Here is a 12,099-nt window from a genome sequence, read left to right as displayed (position 1 = left end):
TCATACTCTTTCTGACTACAAAATATTAACAAATACAAAACACACAGGAACATCATTGCCAACAGCCACTGCCCCTCTGACTGTTGTATCAGTCTGAAATGAAAAAAGTTATACATTTAAATAAATAAAACAATTGCCAACAAGCTGATTATCTTAAGGTGACCCTGCTTTAATGCTTTCTGCAATTCCTGCTTAGTATAATTACTGGGTGTGACTCATATTAAGTGTGTTTGTCAACAGTTATATATCTAAGGTTGAAACTTTTAACTTTAATGTTTATATATAGATGAAGAAACCTCATAAAAAATTGAAAACACAATACACATTCATTTGACCAGGTTTAATCCAGCATCACAGCATGAATTATATTGACTAGATTGTTTACCAAATTTGAATAAAATGTTTAACCAAAAATACTGCAAAGCTATTGATCACATTCTCATTACATTACTTCACAAGACCCAAAGCTGATCAGGACACTTTAAGAGCATTGTAACGTAGAAACTGCTGAAAGAACCATGTAATACTGTGAATATAATGACAAACTGCTCCATAACACTTAGATGTGACTTTAATTACAATACAACATACTCTTACTCATACTCAGGGTTTTTAAGCTGTGGGTGAAGACCCACTTGTGGGTCGCACCGTAAGATAGCGAGTGTTGCATTGTAGTGATGGTTTGTCCAATTAATTATTAGCAATGGTTTTGATATACTATAAGATTACACATGTCTAAAGCCCATAATACACGGCACGATTTTTGGCTGTCCCAGATGAAAGATTACCAATCGTGAAACAATCGTGGAGATTTCTGTGATCGTGGCTCTTAATTGGTGGTCCTATCTCATACAGTGTGAGAGGTTTAAAGACGTCTGTTTTCCCAGTCCTGGGACCAAAGACACCTACGATAGTTTTATGACAGTGTAAGAAGTTCAGCATGATCAACGCACATCAACAACGTGTTTGCTTCTACGACCTGCATACCTGTATTTGTTTACCACTAGCGCATGCTGATGACGGATGTCGCAGCCTCAGATGCAATAGGTGTCTTCATCGACAGTCTACTGCTAAAGTTTAAACAATTCTTGTCACACAGTGTGATAAGGTCTATTGGATTGCAAAAATCCTGCTGTGTATCCTGGGCTTAATATGTTGTGAAATTAAAAGTTTGGAAACCCCTGCTTAACACAAAGTCTCATTTAAAGTTTATAAGAACTTTTGCAATAGATCGACACTAAACGAAACTGATGGCAGATAAGGTGTTGGGATGACAATGGGCCAGAGTTGAATCTGTGCATCTTAGCAGATCACAGGCAGGTTTCTCCTGAAGTGCTGCATTAAGAAAAGAAAGGAAAAAGATGTTAGAACATTTTTAAGGAAATTGAAATAATTCTCACAATCAATATTGGACTATAAACAATAAATTATTACCAATACAATAACATGCAAACAGACCTGTCAACCACCTAAATAATAGATACCATGCGGTAGGTTACCGGTTTTAAGGTATACCGAGGTTTTAAACAGTCAAGGTTACAAAACCACTAAAATGGTCTGTGATACCGTCTCCAAGGTATGAACTGTATTTATACAAAATTCATTTAATCATTAAGTCATGTGATTGATTTGATGTTTACATGTTATATACATTTTGAAAATATTATATATAATATAATTTAAAGGCTTTATTTTTACCTGGCATTTAAAAATAACAAATTTTAGTGTAGCAATGGCAATACAGCAAAACTGTAAAACCGTGGTATTTTTGCTAAAGGTAATCATACCGCCAGAATCTTATACCGGCCCATGCCTACTAAGCGGTTGTACCAAGTGTTAGAAACATCAAGATTCTCAAATTTTTAGGGCTAGCGCAATACCACAGTTTTGGCTATTCTTCATGTTCTCTAGGGCAGTTATTTTGCACCAGTGACGGAAACAGTGACCAAATAATTCATTACCTTATCTACATGTGAAGGAAGATTTTTGGCCTGCACTTTCACAGCTGATATTATAAAAATCAGCTTATGACATTAACATGTTTCAAGCGTTTTAATTTACTTTTATTTGTGAAGTTTATCTATCACATGTGGAGACATACGCACATACGAAACGGCAAAAAGACGCTAAAATCTGGGTTAAGAGCAAAAAACTACCTGCGCCAATCAGTTTTTGCCATTTATGGGCTTTACCCTATAAAAGAAAACCGTTTTATGCATTTAAATGACCTTACACGTTATCAGTTTATTAAGCGTTTAGACTATGTAGACACAATGTGCACTAAGATAAAAAAATTGGTTAACACGACCACTCGTGGTGGCTTCACTCAGAGGTTGGAGAAGACAACCGGTGGACTAAACATCAAGCCTCTGCACGATTCAGGTAAGTGGAATAAAATACATTGTAAATAAACATTATTAAAACAGATTGTAAAGTCATTCATTCAAAACTTGCTATGACCTAAGCCTAAATGACTTAATTTCTTTTTAGAATTAAGACAACCTTAGCAGGAGAGCCCCAGCAGTAACTTTCTCTCAAGCAGATGAACAATAAGTTGCTTTGTATGAACACCACCCTAACAATCAAGGTAAAAGAGCATTAAACATTAAAGGTATTGCAGAGAATTGAGGTTTTCCGGGTGGATCATCAAGACTATTGGTCCTCCTTGTTGTCAATCTGGAGTGTTGCGCAAAAAAAAGCGGAGACGGCGTTTCTTTTCTAAAATTCGAGAAAATCCTCCGCTAAACCTTTAAGTGGAACATTTATATAGCATGCTGCTTATAGCTAGTGAGAGAGATAATCTAATTGATCTACCATGCATATCCTTCAAATAACTTAACATAACAACTGAACATGTCATTTAATATGTACATCATTAATAATAATTGTAAATAATATTTAATATTTGTGAAGTTATATAATTGTGAATTCATATTTGCAATGTTTATACATTACCTGTTTTTAGGTAAACAGATTATCCATCAGTGGATGTCATGCAAAAAAATAGCCTCAAGGTCGGCTCTGTAATCTGCATGTTTCCAAGCACACGTTTACCAGGACACACTAATATTAAACAGAAAAAAACATAAATCAGTGTTAAACACAAACAAATTTTAGGTAAATTAAATAAGGTTTTAATTTTCAATCAATATAAAAGAAATAAACGCAATAAAAAACAATGTCAGTGACGTAATAAATGTGTAAATTTACACGCATCATTTATTAAGCATTATAAAAAACCCAGCAATATTATTAAACTTTGGTTATTTGTTATTATCCCTGCATTCAAATTGCAGGTTGGAGCAGGAAGTTAACCCTTCTGTCGCGCAAGCGCGAGCTGGTCACGAGCATAGACAGTGGTCGCGAGGCCATTCCTACGTCATGTGAGCGCCATTTTCATCATTTTACCGTTATTTCCTCAGGCACACTTCAACATTTTCTTCGCATTTAACATCATTATTAGCATGTAAATAATATAATTCGTAAACATAACGTTTATTTTCATTTATAATATGTTTTTTTTTTTTTTTGTAATTGTTGGCTTTAAGTTAATTTGTCTGTCAGTTTGTTCGTGTTGGTAAGTAACTTAACGTTATTAACGTTACGTCAGCCTTTTGTCATGTATGTGTTGTTAGAAACTGATAAAAATACGAATTAATTCACAGATATAAATAACTTTATAGCTAATACAACTGATAAAATATTAACTCAATTATCAAACCACTTCGCTATAAAACTTTAAGGCTTCTTGTGATTACAGGTCGTTTACATAACGTTAACTTACTCCAAGCAAGTCGGGCGGAAAGATTGATACATTTTATAACTCAAGTAACTTTAAGTTAAACAGGGGCTGGTCTAGGCTAACTTAGCTAATGTTTACCCCACAACCGCTGAGAAAAGCGGTTAACGTTACATGTTCAACGTGCCTTGCCTTTAGGATTTGCAGCTCGATTTTGGCTTGCATTGATAAACGTTACAAACAAACAAACAAACCAAAAAAATAATGATCATATACGACAATCAATCTGTAGATCCACTAACGTTACATGCATAACATAAAGTTGGTTACTTACCTCTAACGTTACTGATTAAACTCCTTCGTCAGCGTTGTAACTTCACATGTTGGTTTTGTTAAATCACAAGAGGCCAAAGATCGAGGTGAAAAAGAGAAATAAATCGTTCTGCGACGAGACACGTAAGCCACAGCCCAGCAAACACAGAACGTTCCCCTAACGTTAGTTTTTGGTTATATTTTGGTTATTTTTTTGGGAACCAAAAACTAACGTTCTGGGAACGTTATTTTTAGGTTTTATTTTTTGCAACCATAAACTAACGTTCCCATAACGTTGTAGGGTGGTTATTTTTAAATAACCTAAAAATAACTTATACAGAACGTTATTTTTTGGTTATTTTTTGGTTATTTTTTTGGAACCATAAAATAACGTTCCCATAACGTTGCAGGGTGGTTATTTTTAAAATAACCTAAAAATAACTTATACAGAACGTTATTTTTTGGTTATTTTTTGGTTCTTTTTTTGGAACCATAAAATAACGTTCCCATAACGTTGCAGGGTGGTTATTTTTAAAATAACCTAAAAATAACTTATACAGAACGTTATTTTTTGGTTCTTTTTTGGTTCTTTTTTTTTTGGAACCATAAAATAACGTTCCCATAACGTTGCAGGGTGGTTATTTTTAAAATAACCTAAAAATAACTTATACAGAACGTTATTTTTTGGTTCTTTTTTGGTTCTTTTTTTGGAACCATAAAATAACGTTCCCATAACGTTGCAGGGTGGTTATTTTTAAAATAACCTAAAAATAACTTATACAGAACGTTATTTTTTGGTTATTTTTTGGTTCTTTTTTTGGAACCATAAAATAACGTTCCCATAACGTTGCAGGGTGGTTATTTTTAAATAACCTAAAAATAACTTATACAGAACGTTATTTTTTGGTTATTTTTTGGTTTTCTGGAACCATAAAATAACCTAAAAATAACTTATACATAACGTTCTCTAATGGTTATATTTTGGTTATGTTTTTTTTTAGGAAATGAAGTGAATGCATAATTAAACCCATTATTCCTTTAGTGTGCACGTCTAATATGCGCGTGCTTGTCTGCACGAGCTTACCGCCTTCTTCACGAGTACCCGCTTTATCTTGTGCTCAGGAAAAGTCGTTAATTTAAAAAATAACGGTCCTTTCGTTTTTACCTCAGAGACTAACATTATTTTAGCGGTTCTTTTGTCTCTTTCTTGATTTAGTAACTTAAATATGTGAGAAGAAATATATATACGAGTGATTTCCAATCGATTTGAGGAGAATTTGAGGAGAATATAATGTTAGAAACTTTTTATTGTTGTAAAAACGGATAGCCGACTAACTGTGGTAAGATCTTTTAACCTAAAGTGACTGATTTATTTCTCATTGCGTTTTAACTTCAGAGTATATCATTCTAGCGATTTCTTTTTTGTTTCTTCATTAGTAGCTTAAATATGTGAAAACGAAAATATATTTTAATTATTTCCATGAAGAGAATATGAAGTTAGAAGCTTTTGATTATTGTAAAAACTGAGAGAGAGATGCTGATTGTTGTTACTTAATAATGGAGAGGCGGCTGCTGTAAAGTCTGTTAAACTAAAGAGAATTACATGTTTATATATTTTCAATAAATATCTGTTTTAACTCTTCTTTATTGTGTTGAAGTCACTATTATATATTTGATAAAATATAATGTTATCTAAATACATAATATGTGATGTGTTGAGGTATTTTTATATAAAATAACCTGTGTTATATAATGGTATAATATTTTAATAGACATTTTTTCCAGTAATAGCATAATTTAATTATTATAGATTTTGTATTAAATAAATTATTTTATTCCTCCTTATACGGAAATGTGTTTTACTTATTTTAGATAGATATGATAGATAAAAACCAACCAAAACACAGCATGGGATGTACTAATAGACGTGCCGTACTTTGGTAAGCCTTCACTTCTTCACTGAGGCTGGAGTCTTGCGCGCTCTGTCAGTGCGTGCACGGAGCCGCGGCAACGCGCCCTCGCGCCCTGGTGAGATCATTTTCACTCCATGTCAGCTGTGCATTTTCCGGGGTTTGTTTTTGGTTAGCCAGGAAAGTTTTCTTTACAGAAATAGAACGTTGTTTTTAGGTTATTTTAACGTTTTCCTAACGTTAGGAGAACGTTCTCCTAACGTTATTCTAACGTTCTCCTAACGTTATTCTAACGTTCTCCTAACGTTAGTTTTTGGTTCTCAAAACGTTCCCCTAACGTTAGTTTTTGGTTCCCATAACGTTATTTTCCAAGGTTTGTTTTTGGTTAGCACGGAAAGTTTTCTTTACAGAAATAGAACGTTATTTTTAGGTTTTTTTAACGTTCTCCTAACGTTATTCTAACGTTCTCCTAGCGTTATTCTAACGTTCTCCTAACGTTGGGAGAACGTTCTCCTAACGTTAGGAAAACGTTAAAATAACCTAAAAATAACGTTCTATTTCTGTAAAGAAAACTTTCCTGGCTAACCAAAAACAAACCTTGGAAAATAACGTTATGGGAACCAAAAACTAACGTTAGGGGAACGTTTTGAGAACCAAAAACTAACGTTAGGGGAACGTTTTGGGAACCAAAAATTGTTAGCTGGGAGGCTACTCCAGCCCAAAGATTAGTGCAGCCCTTGTGTCCGGGCGCTTCACGTGGCTTAGCGTTAACCAGCATGACGTCACAGTACCGCGTGATTACACTGTTTCGTGGGCTTTTGAATCACTCTCGCGGTACTTCGATGTCTGCGCATGTCTGCATGAAGTCAACCATCCATGCTTGTAACTGGGGTAGCGTTTGTGCGCTCAGTGATTTAGGGTGTAACAAAACAAGATTATTACATTAATTTAATATTATCAATTAGTATTGTAATAAACCTTTTTAAATGTTTGTAAATGATTAAGTGTCATTAACAAACTCTGAATTAAAACATCCATACGTAAATTTTCCTTAAATCATCAAAACATCCAAATTCAATGAAAAAAACAACAACAATGTATTTAAGATGAGACACATTCAGCATTTATAATTTTTTCTCTTTTTTTTTACTTTATTCAAAGTTTTCTACAGTAGTCTGTTAACAGTAGACCAAAGGTATGATGATCAATTTTAAATGCAATATGGTTGAAAGGTCAGTAAACAAACAACAAAAAGGAAATTTCTTAAAAGAATGTCTGTACATTTTTTGCTTTTGTTACATATTTCATACATCAAAATCCTTAAACGTTAATAATTATGTATTCCAACTTGTTGCAGCTTGACAAAAATGTAGCTTGAAGGAGAAGGGACAGCTGAGAAACAAAGTCCTGGTACGCAGACGACAATACTATAACACTGACAAGAGTATAATGATGATGGAGACGGAGACACAAGCCAGAGAAAGGGTGGACCAAACACCAGGCCAGAATTCTGCATGAGTCAGGTAAGCATAATGAGTTACAGCAGTGGTTCTCAACTCTGTTCATGGAGTCCCACTGCTCTATGAATTCTGTATGTCTCTTTGATCTGACAGACTGAGGCTGCGTCCAAATATCACTTTGTGCATCCCATCGTGCATCATGTTCTGGATGTAAAGCATGAGACTTTTAATTGTATGTTAACATTTCTACATTTCTGCATTATTGTTATGTATTTTGTGAAACATCTGCAACTGCAACATTGTGTTGTTTATTTAGGGACTACTGAATAAATAATACACTTTAATAAAGCTACATACTCAAAACCAAGAGCTTTTTTACAGGAGCAAAGAATTCTGCATCTAAAAGTTTGATATAAGCAAATGTTCATTTCAGAGTGTTCATTTTATTTACAGAAAAACTTAAAAATGGTAAATATAAATTTAAAGTAGTTAATAAAACACAAATACGTTTTGGTGCAAATTGCTGGCACTATCTGGATTTAAATTTTTACGCATGCTAAGTGTGTCCCATCGGATGTTAATTCTACATGCACGCTTGGGATCTTCACGCCCACTAAAATACTTAGGCCAAATACAAAAAAAACGTCATAGTAGTCTAGTGCAAAGACAACAAGTGTGAACATTTGGACACAGCCTCAGTTCAGTTCATGAAGATCTCTACTAATGAGCTGATGATTTGAATAAGGTGTGTTAAATAAGGAAGACATACAAAATGTGAATAGCAGAGGACCTCGAGGAACAATGTTTAGGAACAGTTACACTGTATAAAACATTAACTAAACAGACAAATTATTTGTCATAGCTTCAATAAACAAAAGAATGTCACCTGCATTTTAGTTTCCAGCATTTTTCCACAATGAAGCCAAACTGGAAGAAAATAAACTTCTGCTTTGCATCTGACATCAATTCAGAAACCTGCAAAAATAATCACAAGAGAATGAAGAATGTTTTAAATATACATAGAAGTAAGCTCTAAAGAGCGGCATGGTTTACAGTAAAATTATGGGGTACTCACACTATGCATACTGTATCATACCAAAGTATGTTTTACCTCCAAAGTTTGGTGTGACTAGTGTGAGCGCTCCGTACCTTACTACACTTGGTCTCTGCGACAGTCCAGTTTAGTTCATGGTAGGGGGGCAATATTTTGAAACATAAATATTTTCAAATTATTTGCGACCCTTACAAAGACACTAATTTCCCACAGCCAGCAACAGCACAATGTTTGTCTGACATCACAATCTTACTGTTTTTACAACTTTATGATTGTCAACAACTACTACTTTAGACTGAACACCAGTGGGCGGAGCCAACGATATAATGATGTGCTGTGTCTTTCTGTGGGGGAGGTCAAATGAAAATTAATCTAGCTAGTGACATCACTACTCCAGCCATTTTACATTCGTAAAACAAGAATGCCGTCTGCAATTCACTTATGTTTCCATGATTGCAAAAACTTTTATCGATGTACATATACAATTGTTTAAGTGTCATAATTAAAACATGCCTAAATTGGCAGTGGCCCTGTCGATACAAAACTCAAGTGCAAATCATGACACTAATATAAACTGTAGTTTTGGCAATTATTGTAACAGTTATCAGATATGAATTGTGTCTTATGTAAATATAAAAAGAGCAGGAAAAAAAAATGAATATAGTAAAAAAAATCTGATCTGTGCATTAAGATTTGCAATGTAAATGCAGTCTTATTGTGAGAAGAAAACTTGGTTATTGCTGGAATCATGAATGGTCTGAATAGGATTTGAGTTTGTTTACTTGTGAAACTTACCTGCTCCACCATTTACAGATCCAGTGGGTGCAGATCATCATACAGATGGTTCAAGTGTGGATCCACCTAATATTCAAGGTAAAAGAGCATTTGTTCACAGCATTATCTAAGAAAACATATCACTAGATATTACATATTAGATGTTAATGTCTGACTCTGATCCATACGAAACAGGTTTTCTGTCCTGGGACACTCGGCTAACCATCAAGAAAGAACACAGTAGGTTAACAAGAATCTGACCTCACGTTTTGATCAAAATTATGGCATTACATTACACATTTAAGGACTGTTATTCCTCTGTCTGATTTAAAAATACCCAAAAGTTCTTAAAAAGAAGCAGCCCTGGTTATTTTGGCTTGTTAAACATAAACTATATAGACATAACTATTGCGACGCCTCCTTCTAATAAACAGGTTTAAATACTTTACTTATTTCCATGAGCACAAATCTTAATGCTACAGCATATGATATTCTAGAAAAACCGTTTGATGCTAAATTTATAGCAAAGGGTTTTGGCAGGGCCCTTTTCAATACCAACTTAAGAATGACCCTACAAACAAAGTAAGGTTCAAACAGAAAATGAGTGATTCAGTCTGGTGTGGAAGAACTTTGACTGGTCTGAATAAAGCCCAGACCTTAACTTAACTTTAAGGTTTTTAGCCCAAAACTCATCACCTAAACCTATCAATGACTTGTACAAGAAGCTGTAGTCATTTCGGAACAGAAAAAGGCACTTACAAAACTGTTGCAACAAAAATGAAAAAACAAAACTCTTTGTAGTGGTATTATATGGTATAGCATTTATATTTGTTTTGATTGGAAACACTGGAATAAATAAACATGTTTATTAGAATGAGGCCTCCCAATACTTTTGTCTAGTGTATTTGCCACAGACAGGGTAATGCAAGCCATAGAGTGTGCTTCTTTGTAAATGTGACAAATGAAAATGACCTGATCCATCATTTCCAGCTCCAGTGGGCATCCTTTATCCATCCAGACCCTCATACAGATGGTTGGAGTTTTGATTCTCCTAAAGTACCATGCAAGGTAAAAGAGCATTTGTTGACATAATTAGGAAGAAAACATAAACGCATTGTTCATGGCATTTAAATATATAACACTGTTTAATACTACCTTTTCTGTTCAATCCATAGAGCACTCTTTTTCCCTCTTGAGACCATGGTGTGACCTGCAAGGTCGAATGGAGAGTAAGTTGCCTAAAAAAAATAAAAATAAATGTATTTAAAATCGTCATTAGCTAAACATCAACATGTCTGAGGCAGATGCAGGTCTGATAATCTGTCCAACATTCAAAACCTCACAGTAAATCTACAGTCTTGAGTACTGTTTTAAATCAATGTATACATATGCTCATTATGAATTTTAATAAAAAATACTAAATGTATATAAAAAGCCTCAATTCAATTATTTTTTGATATTGCAGCTGTAAACGAGACAATCTTGGAGTCACCTGCATTCACTGGTCCAGTTAGTCCAATTACAGATGGAGATTATAGAAGAGGATGATGTCTTTTCTCCAACATCTTTCTAGACTGATAAAAGATCTAGACAGGCTTGAACAAAAGTTAACAGAGGGGCTTATATAGAGAATGGTAAGAACCATTTTATCCATCAAACTTTTTACCAATTATTGTAAACATAAACAATATTATAGGGCTTAATTTGTTTTAAACATTACTTCAATGTACTGTATCTGTTTAAGGTGAGCAGCTACACATAAAAGAAGAACATGGAGAATCTGCCCAGAGGTGTTAACCAGCAATGCAGCTATACAACTAAATTGATGCAGGCGGAAACAATGTGTGTATGTTATGTCCAAATGTTGTTATGTTCAAATGTTTCACAATTTACTTAAACAGGTGGACCTTTCATTATTGCATTAGTCAAGTACAACTGAGTAGGTTAAGTTTACATATCAACGTCAATAAATATATATAAATAAATATCAGTCTTGACAGCAAACATAATAATGTTAAATAAAATAATAATTACAGCTTTACACGGGCTCAAACTATCAGTGAAATTAACTATCAAAAACCTAAAATAACCACAGACACGTGAATAAAATATCTAACGTGAACTAGCTAGTTACTGTATATACATTGCTTATTATCAACGAAATTTCTAGTTAACTGATCCCACACTCAGCATTATTAAAATGTATTATTACTACATACCTTAAACAGATGTTCCCTTAAATCGCCAGACCAGGACAGGTTTCTTTCTTGCCCTTCTTCTTTTGCATTGCGACGTCGATATAAGTGCATGGTGAAGCACGAATGTAACGCAAAGACGCTCATATTAATAATATACACGATACTGACGATTAATACGGATGATTTTATCTTTGTTTGACATTCTAATCAGAGTTATATTGAGGAAACAAAGAAAACATATGACATAGTTTGTAAAATTAATTTTTCCTTATTTTTTGTAATGGTTTCTTTTAGAATGCAGCTGCTGCAGAAGAAGAATCCGTCCGTCTACCACTGAAGGAGACGCGGAAATTCCTTCCAAGATGTTCTTTGCCCGAGGAAGCATTTGATTAATTTAAAGATATTGTGTTTCTTTGTATGTTATAGAAAAACGTTGTTTTTTTTTGCATACACTCGTGTAAATATGCATGTTATGAATGTTTTTCTTTTGTCTAATTTAAATAAATTTTACGCAATCAACTGCCTGTTTTATTGAAAATACTGTTTTAATTGTTGTTAATGATATATTGTAATAATATGTGTGTATAACTGTGTAGAAGATGTAGTTTAGAGCAATTTATTTTTAATGATCTTTAATCGTCTTTTAAAGCTC

The 12,099-nt window shown here is 33.9% G+C and overlaps 3 long non-coding RNA genes across 13 annotated transcripts; 1 reads left to right on the top strand and 2 right to left on the bottom strand.

The window, feature by feature from the left end:
- Window positions 1-325: 325 nt before the first annotated feature.
- Window positions 326-3,028, bottom strand: LOC129447159 (uncharacterized). Its single transcript, XR_012369479.1, has 2 exons — window positions 2,956-3,028; window positions 326-1,335 (listed from the first exon to the last, which is right to left on the bottom strand). It is a non-coding gene; the product is annotated as an uncharacterized lncRNA (long non-coding RNA).
- On the top strand, window positions 1,962-11,881 carry LOC141363881 (uncharacterized). Of its 10 annotated transcripts, XR_012369473.1 has the most exons (11): window positions 1,962-2,382; window positions 2,491-2,587; window positions 7,123-7,193; window positions 7,319-7,484; window positions 9,289-9,348; window positions 9,445-9,489; window positions 10,240-10,317; window positions 10,425-10,478; window positions 10,715-10,883; window positions 10,994-11,095; window positions 11,742-11,880. It is a non-coding gene; the product is annotated as an uncharacterized lncRNA (long non-coding RNA). The 10 variants fall into 10 exon arrangements; XR_012369478.1 differs by lacking the exon at window positions 7,123-7,193; XR_012369471.1 differs by having other exon boundaries at window positions 1,963-2,587; window positions 10,994-11,091; window positions 11,742-11,881.
- On the bottom strand, window positions 7,335-11,748 carry LOC141363882 (uncharacterized). Of its 2 annotated transcripts, XR_012369481.1 has the most exons (7): window positions 11,469-11,748; window positions 10,742-10,844; window positions 10,405-10,487; window positions 10,222-10,300; window positions 9,271-9,336; window positions 8,308-8,396; window positions 7,335-7,471 (listed from the first exon to the last, which is right to left on the bottom strand). It is a non-coding gene; the product is annotated as an uncharacterized lncRNA (long non-coding RNA). The 2 variants fall into 2 exon arrangements; XR_012369480.1 differs by lacking the exon at window positions 11,469-11,748 and having other exon boundaries at window positions 10,742-10,881.
- Window positions 11,882-12,099: the final 218 nt, after the last annotated feature.

The sequence above is a fragment of the Misgurnus anguillicaudatus genome, chromosome 5 (genome assembly GCF_027580225.2).
Source record: "Misgurnus anguillicaudatus chromosome 5, ASM2758022v2, whole genome shotgun sequence".
NCBI lineage: Eukaryota > Metazoa > Chordata > Actinopteri > Cypriniformes > Cobitidae > Misgurnus > Misgurnus anguillicaudatus.
This window is presented reverse-complemented; position numbering and strand designations above follow the sequence as displayed.